The 26,076-nt window shown below is 34.5% G+C and overlaps 2 protein-coding genes across 3 annotated transcripts in view; one reads left to right on the top strand and one right to left on the bottom strand.

Moving 5' to 3' along the window:
- The window catches only part of LOC136775317 (uncharacterized), a 42,029-nt gene extending 16,226 nt beyond the window's left edge, over nucleotides 1-25,803 (bottom strand). For both annotated transcript variants that reach the window (XM_066729985.1, XM_066729986.1), the window contains exon 1: nucleotides 25,364-25,803. The gene's annotated coding sequence lies outside the window, so the exon portion shown is untranslated. The remainder of the gene's footprint in view (nucleotides 1-25,363) is intronic.
- Nucleotides 1-26,076, top strand: part of LOC136775314 (midasin) — an 80,673-nt gene that overhangs the window by 23,194 nt on the left and 31,403 nt on the right.

The raw sequence follows: 26,076 nt of genomic DNA, 5'->3' as shown, positions 1-26,076 counted from the left end.
ATACACTCCCCTCCCATTTCCCCACAGGATATTACTTCCACACCACTGATACCTTTCGGTTAATACCGAAAATTCAAATTCTCACTTTTATTCCCATCTCCTCGCTCCATTTCAAACTTTATAGTGAAAAATTTTACAAATTTAATATTCCAATGGCTCAGAATTTTTTATCGTGACACTATTTTAATTTCTAGGAAATAATAATCGATTGATATTGGTATTTTAATCATTATTATATATAGAGAGACTATATTAAATTATAATTCATTCTTAAATTCATTGGTTCTACAAAATATAAGACGAAAGAAGATAACAAGGTTTTAACAGTATTATAATCTTGTTAAATCCGGAGAGGGTCATCGAGGTGGTTGCTTACCATGATTTGCCTGTAATCATCGGTGTAAGTTCATTACTGGGCCAGCAAGAATCCACTTAGAAACTCAGTTGCAGCAGTCTGCTTACTGTTATTGAGCAGTAACAGGTTGTGGTAATCACTGCTCAACCACGTTTAGCCATACCGTTACTACTGCAGCTTATTTATTGTCTGACCATCGCTTTACTTTTACTACTAGCTCAGACAAGATCAACCACACATTTTCACTTACAATCAACACCTGTCGTGACTCTAGCTTAAACCATCAGTTTTAATTTTAAAAATAGACAATGTATGCATTTTATTTCCAATATATATATACAGTGTTCAATTAATTAATTAGCCTCAGAGTGTAGACTTAAGAATTCATTTATCTCTTTAATTAAGGGATGAATAAATTTTTCACATAGATTCTTTTTTAAATGTCTTAATTTTCATCAAGACAAGTGTTATGTAAAAAATTGATAGCTCTGAGAATATCGAAGATAAATGTAAGCTCTGAGGTTAATTAAAGCATACATCTTGTATAGAGACATCAGTATTGATAAGCTTAATTATATTTCTCCTTGATCAACGTCTCTGGTATTTGCTAAATTAATTTTTCAAGCTAATCAATGAGTTATCTAATTGTGACATTGTGACGTAAACATATTGAAATTGAAAAGAGATCTGCAAATAAGAGAGGGAAATTGTGCTGAATCGAATGGCGTGAAATGGTAGACATATATATATGTATACACCTGCAGTGGTGTTCGTATGATAGTATTTTTTCAACGTGTCCTCGTGAAATGGAATCTCGAGGATCGTGAGCAGGCTTCGATGTTTGTTTAAGAGCCTATTTTCCGAGGCAGTGGCTGCATTGAGCCACCAGCCAGGATCTATAAAAGTGGACACGAAATTTCTCTTCATTCTTCAGACAGATTCTCGGACGGTCCTTTTAAAGTACTGGCGAAGCTACTATGGACGACCATAAACGACCGATGCCCTTTCCGATCCTGTACCTTTTGTCCAGTCAAAATTTGTCTTCACCTTTTATACAAGAATTTTCCTTATTTCTTAAAACGAATTTTTCTTCAAATTTTCTTTTTTATTAAATATGATTTTCGAATAATACTATCTTTCATTTAATTTTCCTTTTTCATTTAATCACCAAGATTTGATTCGATTCTCATAAGGGACTATCGTATACTTCTTGTCCACTGCTATAATTTTTTTTAAAAATTGTTTACTAAAACTAAAAATGTATTCTATTTTATAGTGCCTATTTTTTTATTACAATTTTTTATTTCCAAAATTGAATATCTTTCAATGTCTCTTCTTATTTAGCCATCGCAATCGAATGTCGAAAGTTTTATCAATATTCCCGCGAACTCTCTGGTTTCTCTGGGTAGATTGGAAGCTGGCAGAGCGAACTATCTTTATAGCCAGGTGCTTTTTTGTGACGTAACGCGTTCGCACGGTAGCAAGTCACGCATTCGACATCCCACGATAAGCTTTTCTCTCGAAACTTTTTCAGCACGTTGAAACTTCCCAGGGGAACTTTTCTCCAAAAATCAATATAACTTTTAGAATGAGCCAACTTTTACCTGCACGCTTTTATACACCTAATCTTTGACTCTTGCTCGACCAGGTGACTATTCTAATCAAGATTTATATCCCTTTTGAAAGTTGAATAAGCATAACGCTAAATAACCTTATTGCTTTGCATTTACGCGAGGATTCAGCAAGAACCACTACGCCAAGATTTATTATCGTAATAGGCTTAGCGTAGTCAGGAGGAAGGATTCGAACCAGGAGAAACTGCTCTTTTAAAGTCTTCAGAGTCTTTAAAGAATAAAGTGAAACTGTAAAGTCGAAGAAGCTTATTCTAAAAGACTGATTTCAAAAAGATATCACCTCGGTATTTATACAGTCGAAATAAATTATTTTTATAAAACATTTTCATTCGTACTATGATTTTTAATAGATATATATATAGACTTTGGATATTTATTTTGTCACAGGTTTTAATGCAAATTAACTGTAAAAATTTTATTCTTGCAAAATTTGTAAAAAAATTATATTTTTGTAATTTTAGATCAAATTTTTATGTAAGAAGGGTGTAAAAAGTGTAAAAAAGCATTGGATGTGAACAAATTATATGGGACTGGATAGAGAAGTATAAAGGCTTGCAAAGTGGTCTGTTTTATTTTAAATACGAATGACTGAAAGGAGACTGCACAGTAGCAATAAAAGTTTCAAGGGTGCTCTCTGGCTATTTCTAGCTTTACAGCAAATTTCCAGTCTATAGGGTGATGTCAGAACTCTAGGGAAACTAGTTAACAATTGGTGAAATAAGGTAAAAGAGTGAAATTAGGTTGAATGATACTTATTAAGAGAATTCTAGTAACGAGTAGGACAAAACACGAAAAAATTGAAGCGTTGAGAGACTCTCGACCGGTGAATTTCATAAGGAAAAAAATTTGCACATCGCATAGAGAATGATAAAAATTTTTAGGGAAACGAGTCAATGATTGTGGAAACAAGGGGAAAAGAATGAAATTAGGTTGACTGCTTCTTATTAAGCGAATTCTGATAATGTGTAGGACTAAAGACGAAAAAATGCAGCTTTGAGTCTCTCGACTGGTGAGTTTCAAAAGAAAAGAAGGTAGTAGTAGCCTTGCAGGAGGCATTCGTAGCAAGGAAACCGGGCTATTTAAATTTTAAAGTGTCGCCACTTGGGGAAGAAAGTAGCATTTTGAGACTGTGCTTGACGCATTCTGTCAGGGAATTCTTGCTGCATTCTTCTGTTTCTTGTGGTTGCTATGCTTGTCTACTGCAAAAAAGTCTGCAAGGGGAAGACAGTAAGTGGTTCTTCTTGCGAAAATCTCGCTTGTATTAGTGTCGCTGTGAAACTTTCCTGATTCGGCCCATGTTGTGAATTTTTAAAGGAAACTTCTCAAGTAATGCTGGCAGCTTCTCTATACTTTTTTCTTCTGGTATTTGCTACTGTTGAAAACGTGCTGCACCAAGTTTTCTTTTTTCTGGTTATTTATTTTTATTTTTTTTGTAAAAATAATGTTTAAACGTTTAAAATTATGTGCTAAATTTAATCACATTTTTCCTACCTTATTCGACACTGAGATAATATATATACATATATTTTAATGGAGTAGATGTATCATGTTTACCGAGTGTTTATTTAATTGTCCCTGTAATATTATAATTTCCATATGTGAGCTCATAGTGGATTTATTAACTTAATAAGTTTCAGTAGGTAGTAACGTCATAAATTGTCGTAAAGTTTGAGTGCTAATTGGTGCACGTGAGGCTTAGTGCAGAACATGGATTACTGCAACTATTATAAGTTGGATGGATCATAATGTAAATTCTGATGCAGGCTGAAGGTTTGCTAAACTTTTTTCTTGTTACACATATAATAAAGGACCAACAGAGGTTCATTTTTCTTGATATTTATGAGTGAATTAAAAATATTAACTTTTGTCATAATTTTTTCCAGTCTTGAAAAATACCAAGAATCATCACGTAGCAAGATTAAATTCTAGAAAATCTAACGAAGCTGATTCTATAGGGATTAGCTCAGAACGTGTCTAGACCCTTAATGCTTTTTTAACCGAGAAAATTCAATTCCATTAGAACTATTTCATCATATTTTCACGCCAACTCTCGAAGAGGAGCTGGAAAATTCTCTTTCTGTTTCTCGATTAATCCTGACTCTGTCTTAGTTCTTTTTCTCCCTCTACCTTCTTTTAAATCTAGATGACTGAATCATTGTAGTAAAACAATTAGCAGATAATAAGTTGGAGTAAAAATTTGTTAATCTGAAGCAAATTATAAAAAATGCCTGTGATTTATTTAAATCAAACAATTTTTTAAATTAATTGGACGATAAATTTTTACAATAATATCAGTGTCTTTAGGATTTTTACCACGTGTATAAAATAGGTTTGTTATTTATACGTGTGCCACGAAACTTTATGAACTGTCAAATTCATTGTTGAGGATACGTAGGGATTGTGATATTTAGAGAGAGAGAGAGAGAGAGAGAGAGAGAGAGAGAGAGAGAGAGAGAGAGAGAGAGAGAGAGAGAGCCTGAAGGCTGCAACACATTTACGAAATGCCTACGTAATGCAGAATCCTATCTCGTAATCTTGTGGCCTACATTCGAGATTGATGTTGCAAGTAAGAGCTATTGACCTTAGGCTCAGGATGCAGCACATTTGAAATGGCCATTGAAATTCTGATAATCTTTCCATCGGTGACACGTTAGGTCCTTTTCTTTTAACATCTGCTCGACTTCGCACATCGACCGTGGGTCGAAATAAAAATAAAATTATGATTAAAACCATCTCTTTTATCACTCTTTATCGGTTCTTCACGATAACACTTTTTCATACCTGCAATGAACCACCACCTTCAAATGACTCGATAAAAAACCTTATAAAAGCTTTATGCGACGATCTTTATATACTATACCTATTGTCGACAATAAAGCAAAATAATCTATGATAAAAGCTGATAAGATATTTCATCAAATTGCCAGGATGCTGGAGCATTCCGTCCAACGTAGCTCTTCACATTTTTCACGCTTACGAAAGTGATTATTCTTTACTCCCTTCTTTCCTCGAGTAAACCTCTGAACAAAGGTATTTTTACCAATTTTCCGAAGATAAGATTTATGGTGATATTGTTACAGTGTACAAGAAAAATTGTACGAGGGATTGATATTACCAGTTTTTTTTACTCTAAACCCATTTGCAATTATAATCAGCAAACACTGTACCCTCCCCTAAGCTTGGTTGAGATTTCACTGTTTTACTGGCAACTTACGAACGCTTTGGGGAATTAATAATCTGCATAATTGTTCCATAATTGCAGCTGTCTTGATTATTCCACTCAAGATCTCATCGACTTCAAAAGCAATCTGACTTGTGGTTAATTCATCCTCCATTACCCTAATGCCCTTTTACCATTCAAATCGTACAATCCAATAAAACATTGATATGGTTCGATAACTATTTCTATATGATTAATTCAAACTTTTAATCACTTTAACAATTTAGTCTCCATCGACTGATTCCAACTCGACACATTTTACAAATTTTCATTAAATTTTTAAGTGTCTCGTATATAGAGCTTAATGAAATAAAGCATTATTCAATAAGGCTTTAAGAGAGTACGAATAATTTAGTGTACAATTTTGTTGCTGATCAGAATTTTATTACTATGCTGAAGACTCTTCGTTGAACAATAAAATCAAAGAAAATCACTTTGAGCTACTTTCGATAATAAATAGTGTAAGGTGTACGATAAAAAGATTGTACAATTTGAAATATTAAATAAGATGTTTCTTATTTACCAACGACAAGTAGTTGTGTTGTTCGGTAAGAGGAATGAAAGCTCTAAGGTTTCTTGAATGCAACTGCAAAGGTAATTGATCCTCCCTATTTCTTAAGAAACCACTGGGACGAAGATTCAACTTCTTTCCTGGCTGAATCTCGTTGAATCCTCTTCAACAATACTTTTCACGTTTCAAAATCTTTCACATCGAAATCGTAATCTATGCATTATAAAGAGTTAAACTTTATTTAACAATTCTGATTCCAAGTCTAGCAATTTACCTCTTTAATTTCTTTAATAATACATAATTCGAATCACAAATTCATTAAAAATATTCTTGCATTTATCAAACAATAAAATTCATTGTTAAATCTATTCACATAAATATATTATACAGATTATTGATTTGCTTAAGCATTAGGTTATAATTATGAGGATTATTATTCGTCAGAATACGTTGAGTGTGTGTTGCACGTCATAACAGATGACCAACGATATTTTTCGAAATCCCATTACTATCGTGTCAATATTTCCACAAGGCTGACACGCCTATCACGAGACAGCATTTTTTTTATCTAAACTAGTAGACATCTTTTTATATGCAGGTGTCCAATCTACCAGATATAAGCCAGAAAACTAAGCAAACAATCACGAACAATGATTTAATTGTGACTTTATTATTTTGGAATGTGTTTTATAATTTTTATTTATAAATTCAGAAAGAAGGAAAGAAATATAGGGAATAAATTTGTGATTAAGATTATTTTTAATCACTTTATGAGAATTTCTAAATAAACTTGGAATATCTGTGATAGATATAAGACATGGTATCATAATCAAATGCGGCCATGCTCAGACCTGAAGCAATCCATATGCTTTAATGGCCCTTACCACCAGCATCCATTTGCTCCTTGGTGGTCATCTGGTCATGGTTTCTAGTTCTAGTAGCATGCACCATCAAGCATATACAGTAATACTTAACAAATGCATCGTCCCTCTAATGACCAAGCATCTTTCAACTGTATTGATATTTGCTCGAACAGAACTTCACAATATAGCCAACAGTATAATTCAGAAATGATTATCTAATGCTTAAAGAGATATATTGCATTTTCACCAGAAAATACAATAAAATCTGCATTTTGCTAAAACTTTTTTTTAACATAATTTTTTTTCTCAATTCCTCAAATTGAACTGTGCAATTATAGGTAGATGTCGATAATAGAAATTCTCTCTGTTAGCGACGTTTCTACACGCACTCGATTCTACTGTCAAAATCAAGCAAACTCGATTCCACAGTCTCGTTAGAACCTGTGTCTGAGGCAGAAGTCATTAGTACATGCAAATGATAATCTAAAATCCGCTGTAATTAAAGGTCCGATTTAAGGGCTCTTCAGTGAACCATCGGCTCTAACGAACCTCATTGCAAATTAAATTTTCATCTTCTCTCATTTCCCTGGGTAAAATAAAAAAAAACAATTACCCACTGTCCCTCAAAGACTATTCGTCAAAGAAAGCAACAATTTACTGTGTATATCGTTTTCTACGTTAAAATATTATTTTACCAAACGCTATTTCAATTTTTGTCTCAAATTTTCCATATTTAAACATGATATTTTGAATTTAAGAGACAATTTTAAACTTTTATGCAAAATTTGCAAGAATTTTGATAAATATCTTAATCACTAGGCTGGGTAAATATGCAAATAATTGTTGCTGTAAATTGCAATTATCTGGATGACATAAAAAAACCCCTGTCTGTTTTACATTGCAAAACAAATGAATTTTTTTGACGTTTAAAAAGTTTAATCCTGGAGAAAACGTTGGAAGAAAATCTCGTTAGCCAAATATGCAATAGAAGGCAAAGCTGCGCATTTAATTTAAATAATTGAGAATTAGCGACTCAAAATACTTGTTCCTATGAAGTCAGGGGTTGAGTGTCACACAGCAAATTTTTATTTTTGCCTTGACAGTAATTTATTGTAATTTATCGAAATAAAATTAAACATTCCTAAACTCTTTTCTCTGCAATACCAATGATTGAATTTTAATATTGCGACTACAATGTAAATTTTATCATTTTATTTTTTTTTTTATAATAATGAAAGCATCGTTATGTCTGACTGCACTACGTGTCCGTAACAATTCGAATCAACTGAAAGCTGCATCAGCAATTTGCATAATGCATAAAGCATTATTGATGAATGACGTGATCCCAAGTTGATTCAACGGTAAATCCACTTGAACGTTTCATTTACGTCTCACTTACGCTCGTTCGAAACACAATTAAGCAAACCATGGCTACTCGTTAAATGCTTTACAAAATCATACTGTAGGTTTAAACCCAAAATCCATCTAACCACGAGAACTCCATCGATTCTGAATACAAAACAGTATTAAGTAACTTTAAAAATCGCAAAAAAAATATTTTTTAAATATTTTATTATCTATTTGTGATAATTAAAAAAATAATCATTTTCGATATCATTCTTTTTTATTAATCTGTAATTATTGTTGCAACTATTATTACAAAATATTATTCACCAAAAAAAAAAAAAAAAAAAAACATACACCAGTGACATAATTATTACTTTAATCACAACTTCAACTCAGCATAGGTAAGGAGTAAACAAATTTTATCTGCTGCAAATGTGTTAAATTAAAATTGCTGATTGAAGTGTAAAGTAGTCTTTGATAGAAGACTCCTTACTGAAAGAAGGAAAGTAAAGGGGAGTCTAAAGAAAAATAGCAGACGAAAAGTTTTGGTCACAGCATCACGATAAATATCTACGTGAAAGAAAGTTGGATGGATAGAGCAAAGAGAACTCGCAAATAAGTAGAACGAAAAATCTATGAAAAGGTAACTGTACATAAGAAAAAAAAGACAAATAATCCGGTTGCCGCAAGTTTAGTAGATTTTCCCTTTCCTACACAGTTAGAAATGAAGTATATTATAGGAACCAAAGAGGAAACCTGTGATTGTATTATACTAACTCACACCAGAAAACCAGTAGAAAATTTGTCGTATCTGTAGAAAAAGAAGAAATAAGAACGAGTGAAAATGCTGAATAAGACCAATTCTCTTTTTCTAGCAAAGTTTAATCATCATGTAGTAATTACAGTAGTACGTGGCCAGTTTTTATCATTAAGTTTGTTTTTTCCAACCAAACTGAAGCATTGCACTATACATGCATATATTCTATAAGCAATATTTTGTTTACATTCTAAATCTTTTACATTATTAATTTAGTTACAAATTCAGATTAATTATTTTTACATCGAATGACAATGATTTGGTAAAATAGAATGACTTTTATTTATTGAAATTTATGAAATTTATCGATTTTGCCATACAGCTAATAGCATTAAATTTTGTAAGAAATTCTTGAAGCAATCGAGTCGATGGAACAATTTTCCTTCAGGTTACGTAAGTGTGTTATATTATGTATCTACCAGTGGCCATTTCTCTTCGGTTGCTTCGTTTTGCTGCTGCTGTTTGAGCTTTCGCGGTCTCCCCTTCAATTGGTCTCCCTCTCCCTATCCCCCCCCCTCTCTCTCTCTCTCATTCACTCTTACACACACATATATACAGACTTTCTATCCTTCTCATTCTCCCTCCTTGCAGCCCTCTCACCTTTACTCTTCAGCTCTAATTGGCCTGGCGGCAAACCGAACTATCTTCTCACAACTGCTGAGCGCTTTTCTTTGATCGCCCCGTCGAGCACGTAAAGTATTTTCTTCTTCTTATTTTTGTTCACCCTCTCTTACTCTCTTTCTGGTATATGGCTCTACCCAACTTCTGTTCCCTTTTTCATCAAACCCACTCAATCTTTCTTGAAATCCATCTATTGTATATACTAACGTCCCTTGTCAACGAAGATTCGCTTGGCAATCCTAAGCATTTTTCCACGGACGACAATCACCCAAGCATTCTATCCTTTAAAAAGAATCTTCAATATTTATTAACTTCTTAGGACATTTATTATTTTTGTCTCCTTTATGTTAGGATTATTCTACTGATTATTATTGACTTGAACTACTGGCACAGTGGTTCAAGTCAGTAATAAAAATATTTTAAAAGTTATCGTGGAAGTTATTAGGAATATGTTTTGACATTTTTAAACAGAGCAAGTAAATTTTTGATCAAAAACACTTAATTAGCAAAACAATTTCTGTGGCATCTTAGATAATTAACGTGGAAAGAGCGGAGCATAGGAAATTATTAGAATAAACGATGTAGTGGCTGTGGGAAAAAGTTAGAATTGACAGCTCTTTGAATAAAAATAATTACAAGACCCTTCGGGTAAAGATTAACGTTCACTAAGGGTAATTAAGATAGTGCTTCTTGATTATTATCGAGTCTACCCTCCTCTCATCAAGCCTCATTATCGAGGTCCCTAAATCTAAAATCGATATTTCCTATCAACCTGTAAATGTCATTCCTGAAAAAACACTGATGAAAGTTGCCTCTCGATGAGAATTAAGAATAGAAAAAATAATTATTCACGTTTATCAATTTGTTATTCGCCAGTGATAAAACTGTGTTTATCGCGACAGCGAAAATAAGGAGCACAGACGTGGTTTAATAATGCGGTATCTCGCTTGAGACAGTCGAGATGCGAAAACAAGAAGGTGCGGTGAGTAAATATTAAATAATACCGGATGATGTATGATGACGTAAACTCTAATGGGAAGAGGGAATATTAGATTTCCAAGAAATTCGGCGCACTTCAGTGCGGCTGATTTTTGGCAAGCTTGCTACGAGTCTGCACTTTGGCAATCTCGATAACACGTACAAAGTGGCGAATGAAAATTTGTGGAAATCGTTGTCATCGGCTGAACGATCGATGAAGTTCCGAAGGGAAAAAAGGGAGGTCGAGGGATAAGAATTTTTAGCAATGGAAGGTATAAAAAAGTGGGAAAAGGAATTTAGCAGAAAGATAAAAGCTTCCGGAAGGAGGGGGGATGCAGTGGTTGAAAAATGTTGGTATGCGATTATAGAGAATTCTCCAGTGAATTATGATTTCTTTTTTATTCGCTTATTTCACTTTTCCCAGCAATATTAATACTTAAAATTCGTCGTGCCATTACTTTTAGCATTTCCACTCTAAACAGGATTCGCGCACCACGAACGAAATTTGTTTTGCTTCCGTAATAATCTCTTTCATCGATGATGAATTAAATCTTGATTTGAGTCGGATTTAGTCACCAGACTCATTATACAAACGTGGGTGATTTTCGTTTACTCGCGAAACGTTGAATTCCTGCTCGGATCATTTGTCATTTCCAGCTCGATCGACCCGCTAATAAATAAGGAAGGTAATGCGCGTGTATACCGTTACTATAATCTCACCCCGCATAAACAAACTGTATCAGTATTTTTATTAATGACTCGTATTGCAATTACCGAACGATCGATATTGTTGTATAACACTCATAATGCTCTATCTATATGTAACTACTAAAATTTTTTATGTTTTCATAAACATAAAAATATACGTTTAGTCATAGCGAGCTGAGTAAAAAGAGAATGTGGAATGAGGAGAGTGTAGTGATAAATAAACTAAAAATTACAAATAAAAATAATTTTTTAAAGAGAGAGAGAGTATCGTAATTTTTAAACATTGTATCACAGTATGATGGAAAATAAAAATCTTTGTATTGATAGGGTTGAAATTTTTTTTGAAATTTCTATTAAATGTTGTAAAGTTGTTTATGTGCAGCAAAGGTATCTAGTGAGTACACGTATATAAGTGCATGATTTTATTTAAATATCACAGACTATGACGAAAATAAACATCGTTGTATTATTGTGTTGGGCTCGAAACAGACTTTGAAAATTGTGAGCAGAAACAAAGTAACGACTTTAAAAGCAACGTGGCCTGACATACGATATGACGTATCGAGTGAAACACGAATAAACGCACTTTACTTGGATTACTTGAATCGAGGCAAGCGAGCTCAACCGACTACTACAGTTTAGTCTCTGCCCTTCTCGATGTCCTCTTTTACGAATGAAAAAGTAAAATTCACTGTATCCTGTCCACGTCTGGTCATAGATCATCCTATCCCTTCGAGTTTTCTCAGCCATTTTTGCCAGATGTACTCTTCAACGTTTTCTCCTCATCTCCAACAACACTGAGAAAAAACTAACTATTTTTCAAACTTCTTCATTCCTAATCTACTCTCGACTTCTTATATATATCTTCAACCACCTACAATCAGGCTCACTTCATGTTAGCTCAACGTGCACAGCATGTTCGTGCTTCAGTTTTTGTAATTTTATGTACATTTTTGCTGTGTATGGTCTAATCATGCAAATCGGTCTATCTTTTATTCCTTCCCCCTTACGTTATGTTATTAACGTTAAAAAACACACTGAATATTCGTAATCAAATTGCTCCAGTTTCCTGACAGAGAAAAACTTAACTCATTTTTCACTTTCAACGTATCCTCTCTCTTAATTCTCTTATACTTTTATCCCAACTGACCTGCTAGCACCACCGGACACGAAGACATCGTTAAAACTGTTTACAGTCTCTCCTTAATTCCAATACTTCAAATATCTCGAATGAATTGAATTGGATCGAAACGTGGTGCAAGAAAATATGCGGAGAAAAATTTTGAAACGAGATTGACCAATTTAGATAATTAACCAATTGGACTAAGAGAAAATAGGATTTAACTTTTAAATTACATTAATAATATTTCAGTAGAGTGTAGTAAATATTACATTAGAGATATTAAAGTTATATAATTTTTGCTAGAAATATTAGTACTAATGAGATTTTTATATCGATTAAAAGTATTTCCTGTCTGACTATTTTTAGTTTAAACTACTTACTACTTTCCTTTTTCGTATAATCTGACAATTTATATGTATCGAACAAGCTTTTAACGTTTAAAATAAATGAAATGATTCCATAAACGTTTACATCAGCCTATCGAAATTCTTATCACATAGTTTACGTTGCAGTGATAAGGAACAGGTGGCAATGAGATTAAGTTCAGTTTCTAAGTAGTTCAGGAGCTTATAGAAAGTGAAATTTCATAATACAAGCAATTGAAATTTGTAGCTTTCCAAATGTACCAATTTATACAAGCAAATTGGGATGCAAATAGTAAGAAAAATATATGAATAATAGTTTTATTGAAAATTTTTTTTACTAAACGAGCAAGGCATTTTATGGGAAGGAGGATGTGTTTAAATTTGAAATTCTCTCGCTATACGAGATGAGAATAGGTTGAGCTCTAACGTTTGTAAGGTATAAGATACGGCTATTATTCTCCACCTGAAGACCAGAGAGTCATTAGGAGAACTAACGAGAAGCCAGAGGATTGGTCCACTGGTGAAACTTCCCACGATACACCCACCTCAACTGCTTCAGCTTCTTTCCCCCATTCCCCCTATTATATATCCAATCCACACGTTGTTTTACACATTCAACAACCCCTAACAACCTCTCAAACTAAAAGCCTGCGATAAAAAATTCAACATATGATTACTAGTTTCGATATTAAACTAGAATATAATTGAAGATTACAAATTTAAGAAAATATATATACTTCGAACTGTTACTACTTTAGATTGAAATTGAAATAAGAATGAAAACCAATTTTTTAGTCCAAAACTAAGTGAGCCATTCGTTCAGTATTTTTAAGTTAAGAATTTAATTTAGATATCCTTCTCGATGAATCTTTTACTTAGAAACTTTTTAATCAGCTTTTTCACTCGTATTTTCTCCTTGTAGGTCACTCTGTTAAATTTATTAAGATTATCACAATCCTTACCACCACGCTATAACAGTAGTAAAAACGTAGATTATGAGTTATAATTTAGAAATTCAGACTAAAATAAGTCAGGCAATATCCAGTAAATATACACGAATACTTTTTACGTTTAACAAGAGTTTTTATTAAATTTCGTGTACTTTCTTTTTTGATATAAAAATGGAAAATGTAAGACAACATAAGCGGAGATAGAAAATCGTTCAAAACGATTGATGTCGATACTTTAGCATCGTTTTGTCCACGATATTTAACAGTGATAGAAATTTCCAACCCTCTCGAGGATTTTCTCCTGCGTAATTCTAGCAATTTGTAAAGAAACAAATCCCAGGTTTATCCCAGCTGGTAATTTCCTCTTTTTTCTACCTCGTCTAATCCCAAGTATCAAGCTAATACATCTTCCATTTGCTTATAACTATAGCTATGGAAATCCTACTTTGTTAAAAAGAAACCATTCCAGTTGAATCACTGAAAATTTGATTCGTGTTAAATAGTTTTGCATTTCTAAAGTGGAATCCAGGGATGGTGGTGCCACAGGAGATGAAAATGACGATTTTTGCATAATTCCCTTGATCACCGCGATATATGGGAGGGATGATTTTAATTTGATAAATATTCATTCGTGGTGATTAACGATCGCTGACGCCTGGATGGTTCAAGTGTCACGAATTTTATTGTTTCACGCTACATTCTTCTATAATTATTTTATTTTTTCATATTCCAGTTGGTTGCTCAAAATCCTTAGGGAGCGTTAATCGTTGATTTTTTCCCTTGATTCAAAGAAATACTGTTATATCATCGAATATAATCCAAATACATTGAATAATGGAAATGTGGGTGGAAACTAGTAATGAGATTATGGCGCATTGTTTATAGAAAATCAGAAAAGAAGCACTTTCGATCAATACTGTTTAAAGATCCATGACTCGGTCAGTCTAAATACACAATAACATAATTCTTAAAAACTTTAATACTCTTCTCACTCTGCCATTTATTTACAAAAAATTCTACTTCTTCCATTCATAAAATAGTGTCGTATTTTAATTCCAAATAATGAGAAAAAAAAGTTCCTCTTTTCCCATTCATAAAGATAGTGTCGTACTACTTACTAATCCAAACTGAAATGATGAAAACTAAGTTAGAACGTACAATGAGATTATCGAACATTGTTTAAGGGAAATTAGAGGAAGACTGTCGATCAATACTGTTTAAAGATCGATGCCACGGTCGATCTAGATACATGATAGATTAGTCCTTGAAAACTTGAGTACCCTGCACAGTAAGTATACATAGGAGGCTCTCACATGTCTCTAATGCTGTGGGATTAACGCTGTATTCGCGTTTCAACGAGGTCCCAACCGGAAAGGTGACACAACACCAAGCGACCTCGTCACACCCACAAACACACACACACACACACACGTACATACAGCATCTCTCTCCACTCTGAATATATTCTCATTTTAAACCGTCCACATATCCACACTGCATACACCCTCCGAACAAAAGAGCCAGAGAAATTATACCCCAAAAATACTACTAATTACACATTTTTCATTCTCTTCCTAATTAACACGTGTGTACACACGCATCTATTACTCATTTTACAATAACAAAAGTAGAGAAGAGCCTTGTGCCTTGGGACACTTTTTTTTCAATTGCTGTTTGCTTTAATTTACAGAAAATAATTTTTTAAGATTCTTTTATGTATATCCACTTTATGAATAGAGTGCTTATCTTTCAAATTTAATTACCCTATTCTTTTAATTAGAAATTTCTTTTAATTTTAGAAAAATCCAGAAATATTCCAAATTGTTCTCTTCTAGTGTTGTAATTTAAAATTATTGTCAATGATTTATAAATTTTAGGATTAATATTGAAGTTTTGATGGTCGTTGAATCTTTTGTCGGAATAATTGAGAGCAAATTACGTTATTCTGCTGTGGAGTGGATATGTGACACTAGGGATAGGTGTGTAAAAGATAAATAAGAGTGTAGTAGTGAAAATGTGAAAGCAGCTTCCTTCAGAAGACGCTTATATTTCCGTATCCTCAGGCAAATAGTTCAACGGATAGCGGAAATAAACCGTTTCATCGCTTACTAGATCGTAAGGAGAAGCAGAAAAGCGAACTCTTATAACGAATCGAGACGAAGTTGGAAAGAAGGGTTTTCCTAGATGCGAAATAGTCGTGTATTTTCAGATGGGGAAAGATAGAGCCTGTGTATCCCCCCAGGCAAGGAAATCCTGTACAACTTATTATTAAATTCGACTTGGAATACGAGAACATCCGAAATAGTGAGAGATAGCATTGAAATATTCAGAAAATCCGATTTGGCTCCAATTATTCCCACTTCTGCCTACGAAAATAAAACATTTATCTATCTCTTCTTGTCACGTTTTTCCTCTAAAGTCAATTTTCTTTTTTAGTTCAGAATAGTGACACTCATCTTCTAGGATTACTTTTTTAAGAATGTTATAGAATTTTTGCATCGTTTATTTATTTATATAAAAATGGGACTTTGGCTTTTCCCCCTGTCACTAATAATTAGCCGGATCATGTACTGATAAAGGCAAAATTAACAGTTTGGAAGTAGCCTGGCACCTGGTGAAACGACGTCTATGGGGTGATTGCATCAAAAGCGAAGGTAACTAAAACTAATTGCATTTTCGTGCACGTGTTAACCATGTTAGGTCCAGCAGGTCGACGTTATACTGGAAAAGTAACTTTTAGTGTTCGTTGCTCGTAACTAAAGTCACTCAATATTGAAAAATTTATTCCTCCTCTGTACGTATAGTAGTGTGCTCGTAGTAGTGTTCTGCGAACATTTTATTGAACCTCGCATCACTTTATTTTTCCCCAAGTCGTTTCGTATCCTCAAAATTCTCACTGCACGAATAATAAAATTTTCAACAAATCGTCTGGCCACTGACTTCAGTGCAAAGGAAAAAGTGTAAATATTGAAATTTTCCAAAAGCAAAATTTTCTACCAAGTGTTGCCAAATTTAAAAAAATACCAACTCATAAATCAGTTTTGCACCAGTGTTAAAGATAAAATTTAAAAAATGTTTAGATGAAAAGGAATATAAAAATTAAATTCCAAATATAATGAAATTAGAGTTTTCAGCTGCTATTTTAAATTGATTTATAGTATAGAATGACAGCTTATTTGCTCTATGATAAAGTGAAAATTTATAAAATGGATGAATCTATAGATATGGACAATCACTTGCATCGAGTAGTTTTAACTGATCGTTCAGCTACTTCATAAGGAGGTCTATTTGTTAAACTCCATTCATTCAACCTTAACTTCTCAGCTCTCTGATTCATATTAGCAAACTTTATAGCTACTGCATCCAATAGAGCAATTCTGTGATATCTATGGATCTACCTACAAACTTCTGGATACCTGAGGCAATAATTAACACGTGCTAAGCTTCCCTTGAGAAATTTATTTCCAAATAGCTATTATAGGCAAACAACTACCCCATAGGCGTGTATACCTTCAATATGAGTATTAGAATAGATAGTTAACGATAATAGAGAAATATTGCAACCATTATCAATTATTTATCTTCAACACAGAAATAAACATAACAATCATTCATAAATATCTCTGACCACTTGAATTCAATTAAAACAAAAATTGTTCAATTAAAAATCTACAAATAATTGTCCAACGCATCGAGAGATTTTTATGTTAGACAAAAGTATATATAGGTTTTGACCATTCGTTACTCGACACCATATACGTGTTGTCCTCTACTGTTATCCTAGTCACGAGTTTAATAAAACTTCAAGCTGGCTAGTACTGGAGAATTTTAAGAGTTTTAAAGGAGAAAAAATCACTTGACAATTGTAAATAACAATTCAGTATCCTAAGAGCCCAGCTCCCATTAATTCCCTCTCAAACGAATTGACTTTGTTTAAATCACACGAAACAGCAAAGCAATCTCTCAGTTTTGTTCCTCCTGCTCTGAATATTTCACACTGCTTATATGACTAATGCATTTTTTGCTGCATCGGTACAAACGAAAGATAATGTAGCGAACGTGCAACATCGTAGATTCAATATCTCATCGATGCTCATTCGATAGTGGCAGCAAATTGTTTTAACACAGCTGCTATCTCTGCTATAATCGAATAGATGGCTCATTGTTCATTCTGCAGTGCCTGAGCTAGTTCGTGACACTGCTCAGTTCGAATATTACGAATTGCAGTTGATTAAAAAATATTCAATCAACAAATACAATTTTCAACACTGAATCTACGAATAAACTTTTTACACACATGGATTGAAAATTAAAATATCAGTGATTAAAGCAGCGAATGGTAATTTTAGGATCAATAATGCTCCAGTCCTCGTGTTTTGTATTTTAATCACCCAATGTAATCAATGTGTATCTACATATGACAAAAAAAGTGGAGAGAAATAAATTTCCAAAATTTATTCACTCCTTTTATCTCATTTCTTGCCTTCGCAGCACGTACGAAGGAGCTCAGACAATTTTCATTTTCCCTGCGAGCGATTCTGATACGTAGAGTCGTCGTATTGCGATTCATCGTTCATGATTATCATAGAAATTTTTTAGCTGGCACTGTGGAACAAGGTGAGTATTCATTTTTGACAATCCCGAGGACGCTTTGCTATTCAAACGAAGCGAAAACCTAGTGGCTAATGAGGACTGTAGCTGACGCAAGCTGAAAACAAATCCGTGTCAACAAGCAAACAAACAAGCCTTACAAAGTTAAGCAGGCAAGAAAAGTTAGTTGTTGCTCCCTCTCGTAATTTCACCTTTGGCTTCCACTTTCATTTCGAATTTCAAACTCAAACCCCCTAAAACTCGTAATTTTATTTACCACGCATTTCTCTATTTTTGTATAACTTAGTCCTCGACACACTGCTGGGGAAACGCGTTGTTCGCCATAAACGAATGATTTAGGAGAATTTGTAAATTGCAGAAAAAGGTATTTCAAACAATTTAGACACGTGTATTCTATGAATTTATCTTTTATCAGCATTATATCGATTATTTCTCGTCGGATATTTACGTTGCACCATCTCGATGGGAAAATGCGATCAGGTCAGAAGTGGGATTAAGCGTGAACGAGATTTCAACGGATATGACGTCACTTGGAATCACGCAGTAAGCGTTTTTCCTCCATTTTCGAGGGCTCGTGGCTTTATCAACGCGAAATTTCAGACGCTTTATCGATGAGTCTGTCATCTCTTCGTGAAAGGTCAATTTTTTTTTATTTCGTTCGAAATTTCTAATTATCGATTGATACGATGGCATCCGTCGCTGATAAGCCGATCCTCTGGTTAACTTTAAAAGGATCGTGGAGAAAAAAGCCTGGACGAGACACGAGAAACGAAGAGAAAAGTGCTGGGCCATAGATAGCTTAGAAACAAGCTCTTAAGTAAGTAGCTTAAGGCGAAGGAAACGAGTGAAATCTTAAGAATGGAATGCTGCTGGAAAGTTGTAAGTGAGCAATGAGGTAATCGACGGGAATGCAGGAAAAAAGTCCTTGCTGGGAGAAAGGTTCGATTGCGTGGCACGATTCTTTGTAAAACTTGCAAGATTTCACGAGGCTCTGCTATACTCGTGATTAAAAGTTTCTCATCCTCCTATCAATATTTAATCGCCATAAACATTGAGCATTATCGAGAAATTCACATGATTTATAGTTTCCTCCAACCCAAATCTTCAAGGGAATGAAAAACTTGCAAGAAAATGCTGGAAATTCGAGTTTGAGGATTTATTTAAAGGTCTCTGAAGGGCAACTCGCTCTCCGCACGATCGAATTTCCACAAATCATTTCTACAATATTCCAAGTCATTTTTAATGCTGGCGAAGGAATATAATGTACATACGTATATTTTTTAAAATATTGTAATACTCGAAAATATGATCCAGTTATTGTTCTAGATCGAGTTGAACGTATACCATTATTTTTGTATCGTTGTAGCAAATTATTATCGACGTAGAAACAATTGTCATGTGTGGATAAATATATGTTTATTAGAAAATAGCAAAAGTTAAAACCTCGAGGTGAAAAGTTTTATGAATTTATTCGTCTGTTGTCGCGAGGATAGAAATAGTTGCAAAAGTTTTGCCTGACAAAAATACAATTTGTTATTCAGATTTATCAATTGGAAGGAAAGCAACGTGCATGCTTTGGGCATTGTTGCATCAAATTTTCCGACATATCTCTCGCCTATCAAATTTCGATACGTGTTAAATGTAATTTCCGGTTTATCCGTTTGATAGATTAAATATAACGACAAGGTTCGACCTAAATACACATCTATACATTGTTCTTTAATTATGTTATAAACAGCATAATACATATAGAAACTATTCTACCACAAAATGCTCGTGAATAAACTATTCTATAAACTGTATAAAAAATATAGTATATCAGAATCACCATTTGGAGAAAAGTTTGCAAACTCGACTAGAATTGCCACTTCAACTGGAAAGTTTTTGATTTACTCACGTGACATAAGAAATTCTGCTGTAAACATACCACAGCATGCATTATTGCTCGCAATTTGTGGAAATATATTTATGCAAGGCAAACTAAAAATTGTTTTTTATAACTTTGTAAGAATTAAGCAACAAAGAGAAACATTGAAGTGTAAACGGTTCTGCCTGATAAAGAACCGATTAAAATTAAAGAGACAAAAAGACACAGTGCATAATGTATCCTTTGTCTCTGTTTCACAATAATCTGCATTTATTTCTCGGGTAAAATCGTTGAATTCTATTGTACTGCGAAGAATAACAATTGTTTTCCACTATGAAGTTTGATGGTCTCTCTTCCATTCACATATATGGTATACATCTCTATAGAGAATATTTTATAACCTATGGAATGTGTGAAAGGGGTTGAATTTGATAGTGAAAGACAATCGTTTCTCCTGACGTATCATGTATTATGTAAAATCTAATTACGTGCTCTTCAAAGCTCTCTACATAAATGCAAAGAAAACATTATTCTTCTCATTTGGTGTATCCCTCCAAATAATCCAATAATTAATTACCAACTGATTGCAATTAAAAATAATAATTAATCAATTTTCGTCAAAAAACACTCGACACAGAAATTCGTGGAGGATTCATTTACATATTAAAATTCTAGTGAAAGTTTGCTGGGATCAAATAAATTTTTCTAACCACAAACTCTAGATTTACATATTCTATAATTTTAGCCATCTATGCAAATAAACCCAAAGAAAAATATTGCTTCTCTCACCGAGTAAACCATTCAAAAAATAACCTAATAAATATTTGAATTTGAGATTTAAAATTTCACTCCACGAAAGGGACACAATTAAATTTCATAAAAGCATCCATCGTAAAAATTTCGCCAAAATTAATCAACTTGTTCAAATTCTGATGAAAGCTGCCTCGGTACAAAGATACTTTTTCAATTGGAAACCCTAAACTCAGCAAACTATCGTTCGACGAAAACAACGTTGTTTTCGATGTTTCGATATATACACAGAGTGTATTGGCAAGTAGAACAAAATTTGCAAATTTTATTCCTCACCAGTGTGCCAGAAAAACTTTTCCCACCTATTCAGCTTATTTCACTTAGCGAGGGATTCACCCTTCTAACTTGTATATATATTACGTATATATATTGTATAAATTTCCAAAACAAAAATCCTCTCCACCCCTTTACTACCACGTCCCACCATCTTAATACACGTTCAACCGAATTATATCCTCCAATTCAAGCTATATTACACAGTATTGCCATTCGAAATTTGTCTCGGCCACTTAACCCAGCTTTTGTCGAAACTTTTTATGAAACTTGGGACATTTGGCTAAAGTTTTTAGCCAGAACGCTCATCCTGGCCATTTGCCCAATTTAAACAGATACCAAGAAAGCCTAACTTTTTCCACGAGGTAGTCGACTGTCCCTTTCTTACTCAGTCATTCTCTTTAGTACCTGAAGCATCATTTCATTCATTATTTTCTTAAATTTTTAATAAAAATACATCCAAGCATTAAACTAGAAAATTAGGAACATTTTAACACAAAAATTCTCTTGCCATACCAAATATAAAAATAACAATATACAAGTGCATCGTTTGGATATCCTAAGAAGAGTCGAGGGTCGAGAAGGGCCAGCTTGAGCATCGTTCGTAGTGGATTGGGTGAGGTAGGTAGGGCAGGTCGTAATTTGCAATTTGATGTTCTTTACGGGATTCCTCCTTAGAAAACGTTCGCCTGGAGAAAGTAAGGGAGAGTGGTGGGACGTATCGAGTGATTTCAATGGGAACGTACGAGCAAAAGCTACGTGGCCGCAAAGTAAAAGCATTGGTCGAAGGTAAATTAAATTGGGACGAGAGTAACTCGCAAAATTCCATCCCACCGACACTTTCAGCCTTGTTGCTGAGTCCTCTCTGAGAAAAGGAAGCGCTTAACTACTTCCTACTCATAAAGCATCAAAAGACGTACAGTAATTTCATCCACCGAGAAAAGCTGTAACCCAGCTGTAATGCGTAGACTCTCTGGCAATTTTGTATCCCACCCCAGCTTTTACCTCGAGGAATTTCGATTCTCATTACGCTCTTTAATTTCTCCCCGACGATTCTCTTATATACTATATATGTTGAAACGAAGAAATAAAAAGATCGCAGCTTTGTCTGGATATTTCTCATTCGAGTCGTTTCCAATGATTTCTGCGTTATTTAAATTTGAATACGCCTTAAAATTGTGGAATTTCTCAGGGTGAAGAATTAACTGGTTAGAATGTGGGGGTTGAAATCGTGGTGTTTTATTACTCACCCCCACCACTCCTCCCTTTCTCTTCTCTCTCTCTCTCTCTCTCTCTCTCTCACCCTCTCTGTTTGAGGTCTTGTTAGTGTTTAGGCAAACCTGCAAGGATTTGAATTGATAATTTCGTTGACATCATTCCAAGTGGTGAGGGATAGGCACGAAGTGATATAATTAAATCAAACTGAGCTGATGCAGTCGACTGGTCCGCAAACTGCCAACGTAAACTCAACGCACAGTCAAATATACACGAATCGTCCACCAAGACAAAGCTACCCCCTGGCAAAAGCTGCCAAGTCAAACTTTCAAACTGATCCACAAAAATCTCTCTTCCTCCCAACTCAACTCCTGTCAAATTTTTCTTTCCATTCTTTCTGACTCGTCTTGGTCCTTCGATCAATTTGTTGACAAATCTATCCAACCTTTATGTTTTTTGATAAATATTTGGGGTGTGATCAAACTAATGTGTTTTTTGTAGAAATAAAAATAGGAGTGAAGGAATGTTAAGGTATTTTTAGAAGTAGGTATTTATTACAAGAATAGATCTTGGTTAAAATTGATTTTGTTGAAAAATAAAACTTCCTGCAAGATATCAGCAAACTTTTCTGAGATTTGAAATCAGAAGGATTGCCACGCGTCAATGGGAAAAGTTTAGGGCGTTCTTGAAAGTGTTCAGTTTTTTACTTGTTATTACAAAGGATACTTGTGAATTAATGCAATTAAAATGTTACGATAATGAATAATTTTTGATAGTTTTATCAAGAGGATAGTTATAGGAAAGTTTTAGTTTGAAAAGAATTTATTTTCTAATACCAAAATTAATTTTTTCAACACGAAAATATAACAGTTCTATTTTGTACGAAGAATATATTAGCAGAGTTTTCTCGACAATAGACGACATTAATTATTCAAAAGTAACGTATTCGTGTGTCTATTTAACCCAGTTTAATGGAAATTTAATTTAAATAAACGTTTCGCACATATCCGATTACCATTTTGAGCATTAGAAAACACTAATTTAAATTATAATTTTAAAACACTAAGTGGGGAGAATTGTAATTGCTAGTATAATTAGTAGTCCAAATTACATTAATTTTTTCGTGAATATAACGCTGGATTAAAATAACATAATTGTGTGGACATATGATTTCCTAAGGTCAGAATGAAAAGGAAGTGAAGTTTCTTTGCAAAAATTAAAGAGGTTAGAATATTTTAGTTGTTATCTGATGGCTGGAAATGCCTTCGAGACAAAACCCTCGTTCCTCAAGATTAAGCTTTCACGAGCTTTTACGATTCACGACACCGCAAGCTCAACAGAGCCACTAACAACGAGCAACACTTCTCAATTACTATTGTTTGATCACATTCGTCCTTTATTCTCCATTTTACTCTTGCGGTAATCTAATTCGAAATCTCACTTTTGCACACTAAATTTTACGATTTCTCGTTGTGCATGCTTCGCATGATAAGCACTAAAAGCTCGTCAATTATTTCATCCTAATCTAATTTATAAATTTATCCTGATAGAGAATTGAAACAAAAGCCAAAATAAAATTTGAAAAACGAACAACTATTTTCAATTAGCATCGTGTTTAATGAAATACTTGTTTTCTCCACTTCACTCTTACACGTTGATCCAATTCGAAATTCTCACTTTTGCACATCAACTCTCACGACTCGTCCCAACGCAGCTTCGGTATATGACAAGTACTCGGAGTTTGTCAATTATTACAATTTTAATCTACTTTATGCTTTCACTCTCGCATAAAACTAAAACGAGAAACGAAGCCAAAATTATCTTTGTAGAAGGAAAGTTTCGAAGAATCAACAGCAACTAATAACCTTTAATTAGAGAGTAGCTTTTGCTTTTAGGGAAAACTTTGAATAGAAAATATAATAATCCATCAGAATGCACAACGAGTGACTCTCTGTTTTATTTCTTTCCTGCACCCTCCAATTATTGCTGCTAAATTAAATTGCTCCTTCGTTCTCCAATTATCTCTGTCGCTCGAATAACTCACCAGCATCATTTACAAACATCTTGTTTCAAACGACTGGTGAACCGATTCGTATTAATTGGCACGACAAAAATTTTCCTCTCTAGTGCAAGCCCCCCCCCCTCCCACCAAAGCTAAGGGGGAGGGTCAAATGAAAATTTACACAACGTCGTCGATCAGTGACCGCACGTGGTGATCCCGAATCAGTCGCAGACCACAAATGGACATCTGTTTCTGTTCTTTTGTGTCTGTGCTAGTGTGTCTGAATATGAACAAAAACTCTGCACACGACTACATCGAGGAAAAAATCAAACTCCACAAACTAAGTGTAACGAATCGTTATAATTCAAACAGTTTGTTTTTCATATCAATCACTCTCCATGCAACCATTTAAAAAACCACTTCCTGAACAGAGACAATTGTTTTCCCCGAATTTCCCCTCGTAAATTTTCCCACTGAAGTTGCTCCATGAATTATTGCCTTTCCTGCTTAAAATCACGTTTAAAGTTAAATGGATTTTTTAAAGTAGCATAATATTCCCAAATAAAAGCTTCTTTTGGAAGTACTCGCTTGTTCGAAACGAATCTTAAATTTTTACTCCTCGAGTCGTTTCAACATCGCTAAGATTCTGCTCCCACTTTCACAGTTGATTTTAAACTTCCAACGAGGCGTGGCAGGATTATTTTCCGCGCTCCTTCGAACAATGATGATTCTATTCGTATACTCGTTCGATTTATCGAGTACCGTCGAATCAAACCAATTTTACTACCCAGATAAAGAAAAAACGCGTCTTATTAACACTTTAAAAAAAAAACCCCACGAAACGGAAACAAAAATAAGATGAAATGAAAGAAGAATACATTTTTCAATAAGACGCTGAGAGTACTCGAAGAATCGAGTGGTGGATGACGGTAAGGAAGTATTAAAGTCGAGGATACTTTCATCTCCACTAAAATTCAAATGCGTCTTTTCAGTACCAAAAATTTTATCCAAAACTAACAAATTTCTCTAAAAAAAAACCACGAAACACAAAAAAATATGTATACCATCCATAATACGTTAAAAGTAAAAGTACCTGAAGAATCGGGTAGCGAATGATGGTGAGACGGTGTTAAGGCTGAGGATGCTTCCACCTGGACTTAAATCCGGACGCGTTGATGAGCGAGCGCAGTGTCATCCCCATGGGTAAAGTCCTGACAGTTTGCGGGGTATGGATGGGAGTGGTGCATGAAGAGCTGCCACTGGCAGGAAATTCGCAATTTGCGGGGACCAGTGATGACGTACACTTGGAATTGGAGAACGCGCGTTGGCGGGAAGTCCGAGATGGGATTTGGTCTGGCCACTGTCAATCCTCCTCCTCCTCCTCCTCCTCCTCCCTTCAACTTCGTCGACTCTCCACTGCAGGGGTTCCGGTGTCCGAAGAGTTCCGGTACTCAGCACGATCCTAACATCGCGATTGGTATCGCGAACTATAGCAATTTTACCGCTGATCCCGGAGGGTCTTGGGGGGGGGGGGGGGGGGTTCAAAGAGGTCGAAGGCTTTCGGGGCGTTTTCGGAAGACCAGACTGTGGGCCAAAGTTTGCGCGTAGTTTCGTCCTCTCGTTCTCTCGACGCGCCAGACGAGAGAGCACTGCATTCTCCTCTCGAAGCAACCCCTGATACCAACCCGAGTTTCCCTCCATCCCCCCACCACTGCTCTATATCTCTCTATCTCTTTCTGCCTACCTACGCCCTTCCTCTCTTTTCCTCGCTTCCTCCGTCCACGCATTCTCCCTCTCGCTTCGATC

This window comes from Prorops nasuta, unplaced genomic scaffold (assembly GCF_024137725.1).
Source record: "Prorops nasuta isolate Cenicafe-Biocafe unplaced genomic scaffold, Cenicafe_Pnas_1.2 PNAS00008, whole genome shotgun sequence".
NCBI classification, from domain to species: Eukaryota; Metazoa; Arthropoda; class Insecta; order Hymenoptera; family Bethylidae; genus Prorops; species Prorops nasuta.
The sequence above is the reverse complement of the archived record's forward strand: the minus strand, read 5'-3'. Positions and strand labels throughout refer to the sequence as shown.